The following is a 22018-nucleotide window of genomic DNA, read 5'->3' as shown; positions in this document are numbered from 1 at the left end:
GCGGGTTGGGCAGTGAAGTTATAAGTTATATGCGCATAAGGTATGTTCACCTAATTTGAGTCAGAGCCGCTTGCTTTGTAAAGGTATTTCTGTCCTTTCCAAACTGCGTTAAAATAGTGTGTTTAGCAACCAGAATTAAAAAAAAATCCCGGGAGAGAAATCTCCCTCATCCTAGAACTTTTAAAAAGCGTGAACCCCTATAAGCTCATACAGCCAGTGTTCTAAAAGTTAGACGTTTAATGCAGTAGGCTATTTGATAAGGGATGACATGGGTTGATGTGATTAAGAGGGGCTTTCTGTTCCAGTTTATGTAAAGGTTTTTCTTAGGCTCAATAAGGAGAGGCTAGCCTACATTTACCAAAAGCGCAAATTTGGTAAATAAGGGTATCTTTTTTGGGGGTTATGGTGCGTACTATGGAATACAACCCTAGCGGCACCTTCTTCAGGTGGGAAGTGTCAGGAATTTTCACACGAGAGATGCTGAATTTAACATGAACTGATGTTAGATTTTAAATTAATGTAAATTTAGCCAGGACTATAAGATGGCACACGTGGGTGCTCGATGTTTTCAGTGGGTGCCCGAGAGACGGAGCACCCACGGCATCGGCGCCTATGACAAGCGTATCTCGCGGTTGCATCCATTACAAACAAACATGCAATGTGAACGTCAGGGATTGGGGAGAGCACTAAATGCTCTTCTGAATAAGCACGAAGTCAAGCCTTTAAATGAAAAACACTCTTTAATAATAAAAAAATAAACGCTAATGAAGTAAACTTGTGACCATCAAAAATCGTTTATCGCCTGTAACAGGACGTAACAGGAAGGCATTTGGCTGAGCAACGGAGGTTAATATGCTCTATATTTTGTCCAAATGATGTCTGTCTATCATCGTTGCACTCGGAGAAAACCAGAATGTTTAATTTGTCCTGCGTTTCTTCTACGGCTGCAAACGGGATTCACTCGCCGTTAACCAAATATTTCTTTATTAGGGCAGGGCAGGCATATTTCTGGCTATTAAATTATTTCTAAACCAGTCTGCTAAAGTCTGTAGTGAAGTCTGTGTAGGGTTTTCCAGCTCCATTTCTTTTTACGAGACACCCTGCTCACTTGAGACCTCTGCTGGTTTTTGCAGCGTCGTTGCAGCGTCACTGGAAAAATACAAATTAAAGTCGCGTGATGCCGCGTGATCCCGCGCGCGGACCGCGAGGGAAGCTGGCCAAGTCGAAGCACTGCCCACTGTACATCCCCCCCAGCAACAAAAACAGTGATAGGAGCATGGCACTGAATGAGCTGTATCGGGCCGTCAGTGAACAACAAAGTGAACACCCGGATGCCGGATGATTCACAATCATCGCTGGAGATTTCAATCACGCCAATCTCAAAACTGTACTACCAAAATTTCACCAACATGTAAAATTCCCAACAAGAGGACAAAACACCCTGGACCTTGTTTACACCCCACAGAAAGAAGCCTACAAAGCCAAACCCCTCCCCCACATCGGACAGTCAGACCCCCACACACAGCATCCTGCTGCTGCCCCGATACAGACAAAGAGCAAAAGTCACCAAACCAGTTCTGAAGGAGGTGAGAGTGTGGCAGGAGGGGGCGGTCTCACAACTTCAGGACTGCTTTGAAACAACAGCTGCCACCCACAACAACCACATTGACATTGAGGAATACACAGACACTGTGACCTCCTACATCACCAAATGCATCGATGATGTTACAGAAATAAAACACATCACCACTCGGACCAACCAGAAGCCATGGCTGACAGGAGACGTCCACAGACTGCTGAGGGCCAGAGACAAAGCCTTCAGAGCTGGAGATGTAGCTGGCCTAAGAACAGCGAGGGCTAACCTGTCCTAGGGCATCAGGAAGGCAAAAAAGGATTACACAGACAAAATAACAACACACTTCAAAGACAGCAGAGACGCACAGAGCCTGTGGCAGGGCATACAGGCCATCATTGACTACAAGCCTGCGCCACGGAGCTGTGAGAACAACACCTCTCTGCTCAATGACCTGAACAGTTTTTTCGCCCGTTTTGAAGCACAAAATGACACTCACCCACAGAAAACCCCACCTCCCCCCCACGACCAACCCCTGTACCTGTCCTCTGCCAGCGTGAAGAGGACACTAGCCACCATTAACCCACGCAAAGCAGCAGGCCCAGACAACATTCCAGTGTTGAAGGACTGTGCAGAAGAGCTGAAGGATGTTTTTACAGACATTTTCAACACCTCTCTGGAGCAAGCAGTCATCCCATCACTTTTCAAAGCTGCCACCATCATACCCGTGCCAAAGAAATCATCACCATCATGCTTCAATGACTACCGTCCTGTAGCACTCCACGCCTAATCAAAAGTGCTTCCGAACGGCTAGTCATGTCACACATCAAAGCCACCCTACCCCCCACCCTGGACCCCTTCCAGTTTGCATACCGAGCCAAACGATCCACGCAGGATGCAATCTGCTCTGCCTTCCATCCAGCCCTCACCCACTTGGACAATAAAGACTCATATGTGAGAATGCTGTTCATAGACTTCAGTTCAGCATTCAATACCATAATACCACAACAACTCATCAGCAAACTGTACAAGCTAGGATTCAGCACCTCCCTCTGCAACTGGCTGCTGGACTTCCTGTTGCAGAGACCACAAGCAGTATGTGTCGGGAACAACACCTCAAGCACTCTGACCCTGAGCACGGGGGCCCATGAGGTGTGTGTGCTCAGCCCCTGCTCTTCACACTGCTAACACATGACTGTACAACCACTCACAGCTCCAACCATCTGGTGAAGTTTGCGGACTATTAACAACACTGGTGGGCCTCATCACTAAGGGCGATGAGGCTCACTACAGAGAAGAAGTAGACCTGGTGGCCAAATGGTGCAAAGACAACAACCTCCTGCTGAATGTCAGCAAGACCAAGGAGATTGTTGTCAACTTTCAGAAGCCACAAACAACTGCCACCACTGTCCATCGACAGAGATGCTGTGGAGAGAGTGAGCAGCACAAAATTCCTAGGGGTGCACATCAGCGACGACCTCTCCTAGACCACCAACACAGCATCACTGGCGAAGAAAGCCCAGCAGCGCCTCTACTTCTTGCGCAAATTGAAGAAGGCAAGTGCCACGCCTCCCGTCATGACCACATTCTACAGAGGGACCATCGAGAGCATCGTGTCCAGCTGCATCACAGCTGCACAGATCAGAACAGGAAGACCCTCCAGCGCATTGTTAACACCGCTAAGAGGATCATTGGAGCACCACTCCCCTCCCTGCAGGACATTTACACCACCCGCCTCACCCGCAAAGCACTAATGATTGTCAAGGACACAACCCACCCTGCACACGAACTGTTCAGCCTCCTGCCCTCTGGAAAGAGGTACAGGAGCCTCCGCTCCCGCACCACCAGACTTGCAAGTAGCTTCATCCACCAAGCAATCAGGATTCTGAACACTCTACCCACTCTCCCATCACTGACAGCCCCCACCCACCAGCCAGCCAGAAACCTAGGAACCTAGGATCCTGTCTACCCTAAACCCCCCCCCCCAACACCTCCCCAGGACCGCCCTGTGGAACTGCACTGTGACTGCGCAGCCTAACGTGTTGCTGGTTCATATCAAGCCTGATATACTTGAAATGACTGCATATCAATGTAAATATACAGTACACACAAGCACAAGTTTAAACTTCATGTAAATGTTATTTATCACTCTGCCACAATGCTGCTGCTACTACTACTCTGTCAGAAGGTTACGCTAGGACTATGTAAATATACAACACAACTACCTCTATTTTTTATATATATATTCTATATTTCTATATATTGATATATGTTCTATATTTCAGTCTCGCACTTTAATGTCTGTATGTGGTATGTCTGTATTTCTATGTTTTATTGTCTATGGCTATGTCTATGTATGTCTATGTCTGTATTTAAAGTATGTCTATGTCTGCATGGGAAAGTAAGAAACGAAATTTCAATTATTTGTATGACCAGTGCATGTAAAGAAATTGACAATAAAGCCGACTTGACTTGACTTGACATTTTTTTCCCCTAAACAAATTGGACTTGCTATCTGGTTCACCCAAAGTCGTCCTCCACATTTACATCTAGGCTTGGAATTTAATCATTTTAGGGCGAAGGCCACTTGTCCTTCAGTTGGGCATATGAAGCATATTGGGCACAGTGGCCTGTGAACCTCCGATTTTCAAAGGGGCATCACGGCCACGGGCAACAGTTTTGGGCGTGCTACTTTGTTAACATTTGGGGAGACCACGAGTGAGGGGCTGCGACTGCACAGCCCAGGCTGCTGAAGTGCCGCGAGGGCGCAGCAAATGAACGTCAAAAACAATATATTGCCACTCCAGCTATGCTTTTCATCCATGAGTTTAGCCGTTTGGTTATTCATTGATAAACACTGATGCATAGGCTACATTTTAATTATTGTTCACTCGTTTTGAGTGTTGTGTCATGTGTAGTCTGTAAATTACATGAACAAAATTAGTCTAGTCCACAGTGCATTCAAGATACTTTAGACTGAGCAGTGCAGGGTGTTGTTGGTAGGGTACATGCAGGCGCATGGTCAGACAGGTTTAAGGATTCACAAAATTCAAAATCACACAAATTTGACCGTGGGAAGCCAAATCGTGATCGTGATTATAATTCGATTTATTGTGCAGCCCTGACGTGAGTCCCTATGCGTGAGTCATGTTTTTTCGAGCTCCTCCCAGCTGACTCTGGCAGATCACGTTGACAGTCAGGCGCAATCGATTATCTAATAACTAAATGTGAATTATGAATATTTATTTTTCCCGCTGTATTCTCCATAAAGAGTAAAGTAAATTATGTACTTACAGTACTTCGGGTAGAATTGACGGTCTTTAAATGACTTAACCCCTACTCTAATTTTTCGAGCCTGCAACAGTAGGCCTACAGCTGTTACAAGCATAGACATAATATACATAGACACCGCATTGGCTGCTGGAAACAAGAAATGCGGCCGCCATCTTGGACCGGTCATATTCCTCGTTGCGTTGCAGCAGAAGACACAAGATGACAGCACTGTGCAGCATGTTCCTTCTCAAATCGTCGGACCTACTTTTCACAAGTAAGATTTAACATAACTGTACTATTGGTTATATTTTGTGAATAGAATATTACCAGAGAGCTGAGAAGGAGCAATCTTTGATATTACTGTATGAAAATCGTAGCCATCTAGCTAGGCTATGTTTACTCAGTGTTCACCCGGCTATGAACTGAGACTTGATAAGTCATATTCCATAACACTGACTTAGATTACAACTGACACAAGAAGGCTATTATAGAAATAAATCATACTAGATTTGGCCGGCGAATTTTACAGGTGGCACAGACTAGCCTATTGGGCAATCGCTAGCTGCTACTTGTAGCCTAAGTGTGTTGGTGGTAGCCTCACTATTTCCTGAATAAAGTAACTTTTCAATAGCTCAACTTCTTTATTTATCAAGTAGCTTAGCCAGACAAGCTACACTTTTCTTGTCATGTGAAATTAGCACAATTTAAAGTAGCTTCCTATGTAGTGAACTAGCCTACTGCTGTGTTTGTGTTAGGCTACTAATACATTTGACTGGGTGGTAGTTTTGTGTAGTGTTTTATTCATGGCAGAGTAACTGATAGTTTAGCTCACTAAAATTTCGAAGTAGCTTGCCCAACACTGTATTATTATACCCTAACAAGAATAAGATGCCTCTCAAATTCCTTTTCATTCATTTATTTATTATTTTGTATCTCTCCAGAACAACTGCCTTGTTCAAGAAGACTGTGAATGAACTGAACGGTCTCACACCCCTGGAACTGAGGAAGGTGCAGCTCTTCATTGCAGTACTGCAGGGTATCTGCTACACTGTGACTGAATGTTTGATTTATGAGCTCCACCTTCATCACCTGCATTCGCCACTCTGTGTCCCATTTTCCCATCGTCTGGTTGACTCAGTCCTCTTTTATGGAGTTTACCCAGTTTACTATGCCATCTTATTTGCCCACCTGCTGTCTGAAGCACTTTTTGTTCTCAGCCAAAGTGTACCCAAGCAATTTTAGCAAGGTGGGAACATACAAAATGACATGCACCAGTTGTCGAAATCATAGAACCAACTGCATGACGGTAACTCTGTCTCACTGAGCCTGTGAAGACACTTCCTGATTCTTTACTGATTGCAATGAACGGGTTGATCTTAGCAGTTTCTAAAATGTTTCTTAATTCCTTTTTATTTAATCTCTTCATTGGGGCTGGAACCTTTCTGTGAACTGTAAATAACAGATGCTGTTGATGAACCCATTGACACTGTACAAGTGACAAGTCACCTTTTTGTCTTGAATTGATGAACTGTTACACTTACTATGCCAAACCAATGTCTGTTTTTTAAGGATCAGAAACAAACCCACAAACTTGCACTTTACAATATTTATGGAACTTGTCTAACAAATGCTGTTGATATTGAACCCAGTTACTCCATTTCCTTTATGCCACACCAATGTCTGTTCATCACTTTATTTTTGATGGCACTGAACTGAAAATGTTAATGGATTTTTTTTTTGTAAATTTAACTCATTAAAACTTGTATCAAACCAGTTTTTGTCTATGCTGTCAAACGTGGATTAGTTATGTTCCCAGTTTTTATATTGGATGTCATCACTTTATAATATATCATATATATCAGAATATTCTATTACTGTTAAGCCCACTATGAATATTAAAATACACACAACCATGTTTCCTGTATCATACAGCTTTTCTACTGGGAGGTTTACAACTTATTCTGAGTCAATTTACCCAAGTTTGACACTAAACCACATAGGCCTACTTGGAATATCCCTCAGATGTCTGAATGGCACTGATCTCACTTAAATGTTTATGGAACCTTTCTGTGGACTGTGAATAATGCTGTTGATGGAACTTTTCTGTCAACTGTGAACTATATTTAACTCATTAAACTTGTATCAAACTAGTTTTGTCTATGCTGTCAAACATGGATTATGTTCCCAGTTTTGATATCGGACGTCAGGTCACTTTATATCATATATCAGAATATTCTATTATTGTTAAACCCACTATGAATATTAAAATACGCTAAATCATGTGTCCTGTATCATAGCTATGTATGACCTTTGCAGCAAAAAAAACCGCGTGAGAATCTGTTCGGTATTCAGTGAGATATGATTAATTAAGTGCGCTGACAGCTCATCTCACCGGCCAAACAGATTACACTGAGTGGAGTGGATGACCGGTCCAAGATGGCGGCTCCAAATCTCGTCAGCGCTAGTAAGGAGTAGCGGTCGATGCGGCGTCTATGTATAGTATGTCTATGGTTACAAGAGGGTCTGGTGTCCCTTTGTTATGATGCACTTCCTGCGACGGTCACTCATCTCTAAATGACTTAAAGGGATATTCCACCATTTGGGGAATTACGCTCATTTTCCACCTCCCCTAGAGTTAAACAATTGATTTTTACCTTTTTCCAGTTCATCCAGCCGTTCTGTGAGTCCGTTCCGTTCTTTTAGCTCCAGCCTAGCATAGATCATTGAATTGGATTAGACCATTAGCATCTCGCCTGCTAACATCACGCTTAAAAGTGACTTAAGATTTCCGGTAATTTTCCTATTTAAAACTTGTCTCTTATCAAGTTAGAAAGTGTAATAAGACTAACGGAAAATTAAACGTGGCGACTTTCTAGGCTGATTTGACATGGAACTATACTCTCATTCTGGCGTAATAATCTGCTGTAGCTCAAATTTGTTGCTGGAAGTTACAGCCTACGGGGACTATTGTCAGGTGCTGTGTGATATCATTGTGCTGCTGCGCCCATGGTACGGTCGCAACATTCCTTGATTATTACGCCGGAATGAGAGTATAATTCCATGTCAAATCAGCCTGTTGCCAATGGATTAAGGGATTTTTCCGTGCTTTTGTACTTCCATTTGGTCTGATGCATCTACAAACCCTTCAGGTAGGGATGGCCTACTTTTCACTTATGGTGAATTCCATACATTTGATCTGGTATGTGTATGCTATTCTTGGTCCCAACCAAGAATTAGTTATGAACAAATTATCTTACTCTCTCCAACACACACTGCAGTGGGCAGAGCATGTTTGTCAAATGAATTCGGTGTCAGCAGACTAATGAGAGCTGTACTCATGAGGGATATGGCTGCCGATTCGGCTATCCTCGGTTCTCTGGGTGTTCGTCTGTGAAAGGTACGTGCTATTGCCTCATCTGCTACACGATCATATGATTGTATTTAATTGTTTATCTGATGTTAAACTGTGGGCAACAGGTGTCCTACTGTCGCTAGGCGCCTTCGAGTAGTTGGTGGGGGTAGCCCTACTACTGAAGGTAATAGTACACTATTTTAATCATTGTTGTTCAACGTCAGGCTACCATGTTTGTGAGGTTGTACATGTATTTAATAGCCACATTGTAACGTAGGTCTCGGGTGAGGGACGTTTCAACGAAGCCCTGCACTGTTTACTAAGGAACCTAGTGTGGCAGATTTTTTTTTTGAAGATGTCATGTGCTGCCAGGCAGCAGCCGAGAGATATATGTAGTAAAGTTCATGAAGAGTTCATGTGCAGCCAGGTGGCCAGGCAGAAGCTGGGGGAGGATGTCATGCATGTGCGCGAACGTGACACAGGCCTACTGGGGATTATTTAATAATTTTTGTGGCAGCTTGGTGAGCTCATCCACCAATATAATTTATTGAGTGTATACTGATTGGCTACAAGGGGGTCTGCCATTTACATAGGGGGCAGACACCCGGCCAGGGTTGGCCATACGAAAAAAGGAGGTGTTTTGATAACATACAAAAACTTTCCCCAAGAGGAAAATCCTCAGAACGTGCGCACCTTCTCCCCAAGGCCTGGGTCATGGAGTCTCCGCTGCAGAGGACATCCATCATTCACAACTCCTGCCTGGCGACACTTAGTCTCTGTGCATTTTTTCAGAGCTGTACCCAGGAGGACTTGTGAATAAAAGGCCACAAGCGGCCACTTCTCATCTCAGACCGTTCTCCGCTGGTTTTTGTTCAGAGTGCTAAGTTAGAGTTAAAAGTTAGTGAATTTTTCCACGACACTAGCCAACAAAGGTAAATTTAGTTGTAACTCTTGTTTGGGGAGGGAAACATTTGCCTGTAAACTCCTTTGCTCTTATGTATGCCTGTACCTATATGTGATTGTTGCCGCTTTAGTATGGTGTAACACATGTGAGCTAATCATGTCCTCTGCCTATGAGGTAAATGCCTGTATCTGACATATACTTGTGTACAGCAGTGTTCTCACGCCGGCTTGTGGTGAGAGTGCCAGGGGACCCCTTGCCATGTTGTGTTTGCTTTTAGGATGCACTGAGGTAAAGTAGAATGATGCCTAGTGTGCATGTGTAAATACTGTCAATAGAAAACTGTTTGTTTGTTGATTGTGTATTTTTTATGGATGGCTGATTCTGACTATTTTGTGTCTCCAGAACCAGTTGCCACTGCTGTTTTGCCTACTGTAAAGTTAATGTAAAGTAGCTTTTGCCCGTTTTGTTTGTTTTCTTTTCTGTTTAGTTGGTTTCATTTGGTATTATTTGACTTGGCCGTTACCTTTTAGCCTCCTGTTGCCTCTCTCCTTCACGGCATTAGGGCATGTGTGGTACTGGCTGCCCCAGTAGTTTGCTACCAAGTAAAATCCTTCCTATTCAGCTTTGCTCTACTGCTTTCCCAGTCACTGAGTGCTAACCATCCCCTCCCCCTTCTCTCTTCTCCAGAGTAATAGTAAAGCTGCTCACGGGGCAGGTCGCCGGATCTGAGTCCTCCTCTTCGCGCACTGCTCACAGTATTTTGTAGTGGTAACGTGCACCTCACCATTTGCTGTGATCACATTGTTGCAGTAGTTGTGCCTGTGTGTGTGTGTGTGTGTGTGTGTGTGTCTGTGTGAATAGGCACCAGAGTCAAGAGCACGAGTGTTGTGTCGGCCTCACACTTCTCCCAGGACAGGTAACCGCTCCCCATCAGCTGACTAGCTATCTCTGCCCTGCTACTGTCCCAAAGAGTAAATATCCCTGGTGGCAGCCATTACCACTTCCCCTTGCCGTTCACCATAGTGGGTCCGCGCTGTAGTGCTTAACCGCATGAATGGCCTTTTAAGTGAATTCCATATTAATAAATCTTGTTTATTTTTGTACTGGAATCACGTCTCTGTCTTTACTTATCTTATCTGTGTGTCTCATCAAATACACTTGGGTTTATAACATATCTTGGCGTGAAAGGCCCCAAGTGGCGTAGTCGTGCACTTATATGTACCCTATAGGTACAGTCGGTCTTAGTCTTTTATTTTGGAATTTTAAGGGCAATAAACATTTATTCCAATGTTAAGGAATTCATGTTTTTTTTTTCATTCAGATATGTAAATCAACATGTATAAGTTGCTATTAGTCAATGAATGGGGAGATAATCGATAATCGAATCGAAATCGAATCGGACTAAAAAAATGAATCGTTAGATTAATCGATGCATCGAAAAAATAATCGCTAGATTAATCGTTTAAAAACGAATCGTTTATCCCAGCCCTAGTACTACTACTTTACTACTGTTATACTAATGTCCACAGCCTAAGGCCATCCTTAAAAATATTTTCGTTTGCCGTAACCCGACCGACCCTGTCAATTTAGAACCGAAATAAAAATATTTCCTCTTTTAGTCCGACCGAGTTGCCGGTTGTAAACTTGCGTTAAGACCGACCGATTTTTTATTTTTTTTTTCTCTCTAAACAACCAATACAAATAAAATACTATTTATTTTAGTAGGCCTAAGTATTGTGAATATAAATTGCCTACATACAAACGCTCTCTTAAATAAAACCCTGTGGCGTCATCTACACCATTGGTTTACGCATGTCACACTATGGCCTATACGCTTCGTTTCATTCACACAACGACAACGCTTTTACTTGGCACGAAGTTCTGGAAGAACTGTGGCCAGATCTTTTCCCATCCTTTCTCCCCTCTAGTCTAACGGTGACTGTGTTGAAGAATTGAAATTGGTTGTGGTCTATTCAGCATTTCTCAAAATATGGGTCCGCAACGTGGAGACTGCGAGTCCGCGAAGTCGTGGAGTGAAATTAGGCCCGGTGCTTCGTCTGATAATTTGCTGCGCAGTTGATCAAGATACCGCGGACCGACAAAAAAAAGAAAACAAACGTTTCTGCTATCGATGTCATTAAACATGGAGCCATATAATAAAGTGGTGGTATGAGCGTTCATTCAATGCAGGCGTCTGCGCGAGAGAAACTGAAACTAATCGATAACGTTGGTATCAAAGCTCCGCTTCAACCTGTTGAATGCTATTTAATTGTTTAACAACACTTAATAGAACGACGTTGATTTTTGGAACTTCCATAGAAACAGAGGAGAGACTGTATAATATAGCACTGAGTATTGTATTGTCAAATTTGAATATATCATGGCCAAAAGCTATTGTAGCCTTCTTTCTATCGGTTAAAGATCAACAGATCAGTGTTTTACGCCTATCTGCTCGCCAAAAAAGCTGGTATTGTGTTTCCTGAATCCTTACATTCAGGCATTCAAATTAAACTTCATTAAACAACATGTATTTTTTTTCTCCATTTCCTACCAATGTATGATGCTTGCATGAGGGAAACATACCAAAACAAAAGCACCCATATAATTGTTGCTGTTTTGAGAAGTATTTCTTTTCTTATGCAAGCATCATGCAACCATGCAAAAGCAATGAAATTATATCTTACATTAGTAAAGCAGTCCTCTGATGTGCATGTCACAAAACATTTAAGTGAAAGTGCATGTATAACAATATAGGCATAATAATGATTGTGATAATGATAATGACAATTTGATTGGGGGGAGTGGGGTTGGGTATGTGTAGATGAGCCCTATGACCCCAAAGTCTGCCATGACTGGGCCTCAGGTCAAAGAAGTTTGAGAAAGGCTGGTCTACATAACCTGCATCAGATTGAGGTTTGCAATGATGCGCCTGAAGGCACGGGTTGAGGACCCAGTCAGTTACGTCACAATATGCACATTTGTTTAAATTCATACCTACGTAATCACCATGACCAAAATTTAACTTTTTTTTTACTTTGAATCTTGAAAAAAAAATATTGACCTACCTACCAATCCATTTTTTAATTTTTTTGGTTGTTACTGCAAACAAGAATATTTTTAAGGATGGCCTAATGTTTTTACTACTGTTTTCCTGCTACACTGTTTTTCATGCTATATTAGCAGACATGATCAATGGCTTCTGCTACAATACTGAATGGCTGTAACCCTATTACCTCAACCTGTTCTTGCACTGACATAGTTTTTTATAGTTTGTTATATTACCTTGTCTACATTATACTTTACTCTCCGATTTCTCCATATTATTTATGCTGGTCTCTAGACATTATTGCACTGTTGGACTAATGTTGGACTACTTTTTGCACCTTCACCATGACACTCACTCTCTTGAGCACCTTACCATGCACACATAACTAAAGGACTACTGTTGGACTACTTTTTGCACCTTCACCATGACACTCACTCTCTTAAGCACCTCACCATGCACAGAACTACAGGCCCTGTCACTACAAGCGTCTCATGCTTGATCACCCTCAAGCACACTGGATTTTTTACATTTATTTATATAGTATATTTAGTATTTAGTTTTGTTAGTTTTTCTTATCTCCTACTGTCTCTATTGTACAGTGGAGTTTGGTTATATGTTTATACTTATCCTTATATTTACCATTTCTGCTGTAAGTGCATGTTGTGTGTGATGTCTGTATGCTACTGAGACCCCCCTGAATTTCCCCTCGGGGATCAATAAAGTATCTATCTATCTATCTAGTATAGATGTAGCATATTAAATGCAATTAGGTCGTGCAGACAGTCCAAACTGCACACTCATGGAGCTGCTTGAGTAGGCTATCTACCCGGGTCAGTCGGATCAGCCGGGCGGGCCGGTTACGTTATGTTGTTATGAGTGCAAGTCAGCCGAATCAGCCGGCTACGTTGTCATGAGCGGATTTGTAGACGAGCGAGTAACTCCTCGTCAAGGTGACAAGAAAATCCACAACAAAAGCCATTCTTTAACTTCTGAAATAACATACAATGTTCTGCACGTAGGCATAGCCTACTTTAAAATGCAATTAGGTCACAAAGACAGTCCGAAACATTGCAAGCTCTGCTTGGAGCTGCTTGAGTAGGCTAGCCTACCTGGGTCAGTCGGATAAGCTGGGCCGGTTACCTGCATTATGAGTGCGAGTCAGTCGAATCAGCCGGCTACGTTGTCATGAGTAGATCTGTAGATGAGCGAGTAGCATAGTTTCTACTCGTGTCAAGGTGATAATAAAAATAGGCCTAATGAGAATAATAGTAGTAGTAGTAATAATAATAATAATAATAATAATAATTTATTATTATTGGCTGAACGGAAAGCTACATGAGTGAAGTTGCCGCGGTAATGTACTTGACCGGCCCCCTTGACCCCTTACCCCAGTAACAGGCTTATCTGATTGGGAGGTAAGAGGGTAGTCCCCAACCCACAAGTCCAAAAACACCTCAAAGAGAAGTGACAAGAAAAGTGAGAGTGGTGTCAAGACAATTTGGAGGTTAATTTCAAGAAGTTTCTGAACATGAGCACCAGAAAGATGAACAATTTGTGGATGCACTTCGACCAGGAGAGCAAAACTCTAAAGGCTAAATGCAAGTACTGCAAAAACCTGGTTTCAAATCATGGAGGATCCACATCCAACATGAGAAGGCACTTAAAAATGAAGCACCCCACTGCACTGCTTGAAGTAGGACTGAATTTCCTTGCGATTTAGCAATACTGACTCAAGTGACTCAAGTGACTCGTTCAATCCGGATCAGTTTAGTGAGTGACTCAGAATAACCCGGATCCTTAAAAGGAATCGAGTTTGACAGGCCTAGCAGTGTCGTGTTGGAATCAGCTTGTGGATGGGGTTAGGTGAAGGAGGGTTTAGGTTCTTCCTAACAAATACTGTATTACTAATAAGGTTAAGGAAGTCTCATTTAAACTCATTCATAGAATTTACCCAGCTAAGTCTTATATTGTAAAGAGATACAAACTAGATATTGATATGAATTGTAGCTTCTGTCACACCCGTCAGGAAAGTTCTGTACATTTATTTTGGCACTGCCCCTTCACCCGCAAATTCTGGCAGGATTTTTTTTTTTTTTTCAGAAAATATTGGTGAAAATGTTGTGCTGTTTTGAAAATGTATATTGTTTGGCTTGTCAGAAGTTGAAAATGAACACACATACATAATTATTCTATTTATTCTCTTAGATAAATTTCACAAATGTAAGTTCATTGGTAGCAAGCCCTCTTTTATGGCCTATAAGAATGAGCTTAAACAGTACATTAATCAACTTCAATTCTGTCATAACCCTAAAGCAATATGAACTGTTATAGTAGTAGCCTGTACATTTTGTTTTGGTTAAGCTTTGTGATCTCTTATAACCTTCCCTAGCGTCTGAATTGCAGACATGTTTTTTTGTCTATCTATGTAATGTTGAATTTTTCATGGTACCATCGTGATTTTTAACTTGTACTATGTTTGTTGATGTACCAATGTTTATTCATAATAAAAAAATAAAATAAAAAAACCCTGAATTTTAAAAAATAAATAAATAATTAAAAAAAAAAATGTTTTTGTGGGTTAGCTGAGAGAGGTTAATGTCAGAAACTATGCACTTCTGTGATCTAGTCAGAAATCTCCATTATTGAATGTTACTACCCCCAGCACCATATAGGGCACTGACTACCCACCCCCCATCTGAAAATTCCCATGATTTCCCCGCGGCTGTAATTTGACTGTAGGTACGAGGTACATATAACGTAGCCTAGCATACCCTGGAAGCAACCCAGGCCACCTGGTAGTAGGCAGCCAATTTCACAAATGCTTTAAAACTCTGAAATAGGCTCTACTCATTATCATTTAACATTGCTAAGCCAGGTTACATCATACATGCAGGTGTCTGAATTGATTATGCTATGGTTATTGTATTTAGTAGACGTTTCGGCTAAACTCATAAATAATACATTTACAATAAACTACATACGGACATTCAAACAGAACCAACAATGACGTTTGTCACACATTCATTATTATTCCTGCATAACAAATTGCATTTTATTACTGGCAGTCGGATGCTCTCTGATGGACCAACCGACTCCTATTCCCTGGCTTTCGACCATGCTGTCCATTGACGTAAACATGGAATCATGTAGCGATCCAGTAAACTTGTCCGAGTTGGAAAGTGTGAAATTTCCCTGTTGTCTTGCGTCATTTCACTGAGACACGCCCTCTTTAGGTCGGAATATCAGATGTCCAACTCGGGGTACTTGATAGTGCACCGAGCTGAACGTGTGAGTTGAAAACAAAGATGGCTGTGCCCATAATTGCTGAAGTTGAGATGTACTTTTTTTTTGTATTTGTACTATGTTGGTCGATTTAATGTCGATTTCAAACGCTCTTACACACTTGACTACATTGCTGCTTTAATCCGGTCACCAATTTATACATTGCATGGTCTTGCTTTGCGTGCAATACAATGTAAAGCTTTGTTTTTCGTGCTGGTTTGCTAAAGAGGCTATGTCGCTAGGGTTGCCAACCGTTCCGTAAAATACGGAATCGTCCCGTATTTGCAAGGAAAAATATGTGTTCCATATTGAACTGATACGGAACGCATTTTGTTCCATATTATTGAGAATCAACTCGTGGAAATCCATGACAGATCAGTATTCCACTATCCCAACAGAGAATGCACTTTTCGTTTGAGCCACTGCGAGTCACGTATATTGCGCTGATAGGGTAGCGTGAGATGACATGTCTTGTCATGAGTTTTACAGTGCATAAGAAAAAACAGAAAAAGAAAAGACAGAAAAAAGACAGAAATAAAATAAGGCTTCACCAAATTCAGAGCTTCTGGAGCTGCTTGTGATGTTCAATATATTTTTTTCTATGACAGCATATCCGCCAGTTCAGTTTTCAGAGTTATTTGGTTTGAGTATAATAGGCTACAAACAGTTATTTCTTTATCAAATGTTTTTGCATCGAAATGATTCTTGTTTTGCACCAGATAGAAAATGAGTAGGCTAGTGGCTATAGAATGTAGTATATTATGTGCGCATTTTAGTAAATAATAGCTCACAATTTTGTAAAATGATGCACTATTTAGTACAATAATACATACATAATTTCAATACTCCCCCCCCCCCCCACACTAACTGAAGTGGATGCCGGTGTACTTACTGAAGTATATTATCGAAACACCTTTATTTTCATATCAGAAAGTTGGCAACCCTATATGTCGCTAACAATAACAATGACTAGCCTGCCCCTCGTGGCTCGAGAAAAACGTGACCGCTCTTAAAATTGAAATAGGCAAAAATGGTAACATATTATTGACATGTAAGGCTTGCAACAACGGAGTTGACTTGAAATGTTAGTGTTCGTAAAAAAAACATACATTTTTATTATGATTTCGCATTGACATGTTCTTTTCAACTTGTCGTGTAGTGAAAACAAACTGGAACGCTATAGGGAGGGAAAGTAATTTCATCGCCATCTAGTGGTTGCGTTCCTAGAGTTTAGCGGAGTGGATAGGATTTTTTTTTTGAAAAAATATATCTCGGTGCACATTGGGATCTTAATTTAATGCCTTCCATATGTTAGGCACTGGGGTCACCTCTATTGCTTCAAGTGGTCATACCTTATTTTTAGGATCAGTTGAATTGTTTTGAGTTTTTGTCGTAACATGGTGATAACGAACTACAGTTGCATGTGACGTCACAGGTTTGGGCGCTTAATCTCTAACTGATCAATATGGCAGCTTGCTTAACTGGCTTAACATATTTTTGTAATAACGGAATGTGATGTAAACCGCGTGGTGATAACCTTTATGTCTGGATAACTGGTGTTGTGCTTCTACTCACATGAAGAGCTGGCAGTAAGTGTTAAGTGTCAATGCTAACCAGGCTAATAAAGAAACCATGCTACCGTGAGTAACGTCGAAGGGTAAAGTCACGTGACTTCTTTTGTAGTTCGTTTATGAAACAAAAGGAGCAATTTCGATTTTTTTAAATAAGGCAAAATAGGGTCTGACATTTTCACAGTTAGAAGATTATTACTGTATAGACACTGAAAAATATGTTTGGTGGATAACATCGCTGATTTGGCTTCACAATATTTTTTTTTTTAAAATAGGTCTATGGGGTGCTGGTTTTCACTTTCCCTCCCTATAGCTGGGGAATTACGTCACATTCTCGTGTAGAGCAACTTGGGTGGGGGAGTGGCTGAGAATACTAGATCGCCACATCAGTTCCGGAGTGGGGCATGTCAACAGCTCATTTGCATCAAAGATTGTTAAGGGCTTCTACATACTCGACGCACCCGACTGGTAGCGCGACACCGTGACGTCAAAATGACGTAGATCTTGCTGGCGCGCCAGGATTTTAGCCAGGTAGCCGAGGTAGCGCCCACCACTCATTTTTCAGACGAAGCGACAAAGTGGAAACAAGAAGATGGACTAGTTCGAGGGCAAGCGAGAGTTGCAGTGTTTTGTTACAGTCGTGAAATTTTAATAGTTTGCTGGATAAGTTAACAAAGTTACCAGCGAGAGTTGCAACACATGAACAAAATCTCTTTCCACTTCAGGAAATTACACAACTCATCCAGCTGCTAGCTAGCTAGCCAGCTAACTAAACTGTTTAAATTATAAAAATTTCCCTTGGGATGACTAAAGTATCTATCTATATATCCATCTATCTATCTACCTATGCGCACACCTTGGAAACTAGATGATAATGATGGTGGTAGTTGTGAATAGTAGCAACCAAAGTCTGAAGTACCATCACAGAGGCTAGATAATAGCAGAGCCCGTTTACATTCTCTGCTACTAGTGTTTCTTAATGCAGCTTCTTCTGCTGTGTAACGTAGTTAGCGTTAAACTTTTCACAACAGCGACACCTCTGTTCACGAGAATATTGCAACTAGTGTCATGACCACGATGCGCGAGTATAAATGGTTACGGCGCTTCTGTGACGTCACATTGTCGCGCTACCGGTCGGGTGCGTCGAGTATGTGGAACGTTTAAGGCGGAGCAAGTTATTTCATCAGGAGCCACTTCCGGGAACCCGGATCGCACGAGGGGGGGTCAAATTCCTTTATGCAGAGGAGAGGAAGCGACTGCTCCATTGAAGTCTATGGCCATAGCTCAGAATTTCACCACATATGCTAAGATCTTGGTTCTATAGAGTTAGGAATGTGAATTTTGGGCACGTTTTCATGATCCTCAAACCCTTCTGAATATTTCAGGTACATTTTTAGCATTTTTGAGCATTCCAGTCTGGAAAAAATCGACCTTATATCAGGTGTGTGCCGGTTATTTATGCCGCTACTGTTGGCCGGTTGTACGCTCATCAATACGTCATCGACACACCTCTTTATGCAGACAGGATTCGATCCCCATTTCGTGCCCATAGACATGAACTACGACGAAATATCTTGCTCCGCCCATTTTGACTTGTTGAAAAAGAAGTTAAATATGGGACCTACAAATTGTAATACATTTTTTAGGTGATGCTATAGGCCTACCTCAAATGAGTGGATATTGGATGGCACCCTGAAGAAGGCACACGCCGAAACGCGTCTGTGCAAATAAAAGTGTATATGTCACATATCAGCATTTGTGTCATGATGTCTGTGGTGTTATGAAATGTTTCTGTGTAAGCTATGATTGGGGTGGGCTGAACTCTGAACGAAGCATCTGAATGCTGATATTGGGGGATAGGAACTTACACGGACTAATGGACTGGTGTTGGGGTTAATTGAATGATTGGGACATGGGCGGGTGAAAATAAGTGCTTTTATACAGGCCCACGAAGACTGCGGAGACAGGAGGAATTGGCTTCCCAACTGGCCACGGAGGGGGACGCGATCCGAGATGCAGCAAGCAGATCGGCGGGTGTCTGCAGGATGAATGCATGCGTACATGCCGACGAAAGGAAAGTAGCCTACCTATTCCTAACTGTACTGTTGTGAGTGAGTGGGCCAGTGTCGGGACTGCCGCGATTGTAAAGGCTGTGCATTGTTTTGTCTATCGTTCCGGAGAGCTGTGAAGTTCGGGACTGTGGCTAGACCAGCGAGGGGAGAGATAAAGAGAAGCGCACTGTTGTAACGGGAGCAGGAATTATGCTACTGACCCTTGAGGTACAACAACAGACACACTGGATATATATAAAACTCAGTTTTATTACAACATTAAAAAAAAGGCATATAAAAACACACACAATACATATATGTATAAGTAACTAGGTCCTGATACTTCAAACCAGTGTGGAAGATCTAGAGAAAGTAGCTAGTTAACTACTTCAAACCAGTGTGGGAGATCTAGGGATGGCAGCTAGTTAAATGTCAGCAGCTACAAAATACTGTTTTAAACCAGTGTGGAAGATCTAGGGCTAGTAGCCAGTTAACTACTTCAAACCAGTATGAAAGATCTAGGGATTGCAGCTAGCTAGGTGCAAGTGACTAAACGCTACTGCTTCAAACCAGTGTGGAAAATCTAGGGATAGCAGCTAGTTAAGTGCAAGCAGCTACACAATACTGCTTTAAACCAATGTGGAGGATCTGGCGCCCTCTAGAGGGGAGAGAAATCATATAGTCACAGTTACTCTAACGCAGGTAGGCCTATTACTAGCGATTCACACTCGTGCACAAAATCACATCACACGCACCCACAAAAGATCACACTATTGTGAAAACAAGGGCAGAATAGCCACAAATGTAAATAGTAGAAGTATTCAATCAAACTAGCACAACACGTTAATCCAAAGGGTGACACGCACACACAGTTAATTGCTACTACGTTAAAGTCCTGTTTACACAATGGATTCCCCCACCCTGCACACACTTCTAAACAAACTGTAGCGAGCAGCCTGACATTCTATCTTAACTATAGCCAGCCTAGTAACACACAATTGTTTGTACAGAGGATGAATGAATAGTCCAGCAACCACTCACGACCCAGCCCACAGTTCGTAATCCACAACACAGAACCAGGAAGTCGCCGCCCTCGGCCTCCTTGCCTCTCGCACTGAAACAGGGTAGCTTGCGCCTCTCGTCGCCAATGCTCCTTCTTGAATGTCAACAGTCGGCACTCCACCAGGAACTGCGAGGAGGAGGAAGTGAATCAGCAAAGTAGCCACAATAAATCGCGGGGTAAAACCCACTCACAAGACAACGGCACAATTACTTTCCTTCACGCGGAAGAATCGGGTGCGTTGGATAATCCTTTCGCTGCCCCTCACGGTGTCCGAAGCGGATGTTTGGTCAATTCGCCGTTGTAGCTGGGAAGTCAGAGGCGTAATCCCGACGCCCGGCTCGTGGGTTGCGGTGCGTGAAGTATCCGGGCGCCTGTTGCAGATAAAGGGAACGCACCGATGAGAGGGCCCAGTCAGCTTTTATCCCCTCCAGCCACCAATCACGGGTCTTGTCAATTGTCTCCATTATCGGCAGCACCTGTGGAGGAACGTCTCACAAGCATACACACACACATGCACAAACCCCGGCCCCAGACAGTTCATTCGACATTTTGACTGTAGAGCCCCGCTACACTGTCACCTACTAAAGGGGAGTAATATTTCTCACCTGTGATGAATGAGTGGGCCGCTGTCTAGCCCGTAGCTGTCTGAGTGTTTGTCTTGTCACGTTTCCAGCCTGCGAGGGAGAGGATCAGCACTTTGAGGAGCGGACGGGAGAGTTTGCATGCAGCGCGACTGAAGTTGGGCGTGGAGTGCAAGATGTTCCAGTCAATGCACAGCTAAGGGAAGTGATCATAATTTGTCGCTCAGTGAATGGGCTGGCAGATGACTGTGAGTGGACACTGAGTGTTTTTCCTTCTTTTAGCAGTGACTAGGAGAAAAAGACGTGACGCAGCTGGAATAGGAAGACACGGCTGGCTCAACTCTGGGAACGACAGAAAGTGGACTGAGTGCCCCGCCCCTTCTCTCAACTCTGGTTCGTGATTGGCCTAGAGGGACTGAGTGCTTTGTGGAATTTATGTGTTTTGGTCGTCGTGGAGAAGTCGCCGACCAAGTTGTTTCTTTTCTCTCTTCTTGCGGGTTGCGCACGACGCCCATCTAGCGGGCAGGTGTGTACTGAGCCCCTCTTATTGGGTGACTTGAGTGGCAGAACAGACAATACCCTTATGAATGGACTACCGTGATTGAGAAACTGAGTATTGGGTGTGATTAGTAGTGCGCAGTGCTGTGTGAAAATTGATTCAATAAATTGCAGGCTGCTATGGCAACTTTATATGCATGTAATTTTCTTATGGGGTGTTAAAGGAGAATTCCGGTGTGATATTGACCTAAAGTGTGTTGAAACATGATACCGAGTGTGAGCGTATGTCTCATAGCCCATCTCGGCTTGTCCCCTGCACTCAAAATCTGGCTAGTTAGCCCGATGCTACCAACAGCTTTTTCAATGGTGGTGCTGGACATCGGGCTAACCATGCAAATAAATCACTGTTTTACACCATTTCTGAGGCTCAATGTATCTCCACACTTCATTGGTAGACTTCGAGGGCCCTGACATTTAAAACGAGACATTGAGAACTTTGAAAAAGCACTGGTAGTTTACTTACAAGGCGATTTATACAGACAGTATCTTCCGCGAAGTTTAAGCGTTTGCAGCCATCTTGAATTTAGTCCGCGATAAATTTCGACGGTAAAGAATGAACAGGTATGATAAGGGATCAGATTCCAAAAATAATTCCGTGGAAATGCATGGATTCCAGTTGCTGCTACTGGAAGAAACTGGAATCCATGCATTTCCACTGAATTATTTTTGAATCAGATTCAAAAATAATTCGCGGAAATGCATGGATTCCAGTTGCTGCTACTGGAAGAAACTGGAATCCATGCATTTCCACTGAATTATTTTTG

The 22018-nt window shown here is 42.6% G+C and overlaps 1 protein-coding gene across 1 annotated transcript in view; it reads right to left on the bottom strand.

Moving 5' to 3' along the window:
* Positions 1-4934, bottom strand: part of c11h12orf29 (chromosome 11 C12orf29 homolog) — a 71476-nt gene extending 66542 nt beyond the window's left edge. The window contains exon 1 of the mRNA XM_048256694.1: positions 4868-4934. The gene's annotated coding sequence lies outside the window, so the exon portion shown is untranslated. The remainder of the gene's footprint in view (positions 1-4867) is intronic.
* Between the last annotated feature and the right edge of the window lie 17084 nt (positions 4935-22018).

This window comes from Alosa alosa, chromosome 11, assembly GCF_017589495.1.
Source record: "Alosa alosa isolate M-15738 ecotype Scorff River chromosome 11, AALO_Geno_1.1, whole genome shotgun sequence".
NCBI lineage: Eukaryota > Metazoa > Chordata > Actinopteri > Clupeiformes > Clupeidae > Alosa > Alosa alosa.
The sequence above is the reverse complement of the archived record's forward strand: the minus strand, read 5'-3'. Positions and strand labels throughout refer to the sequence as shown.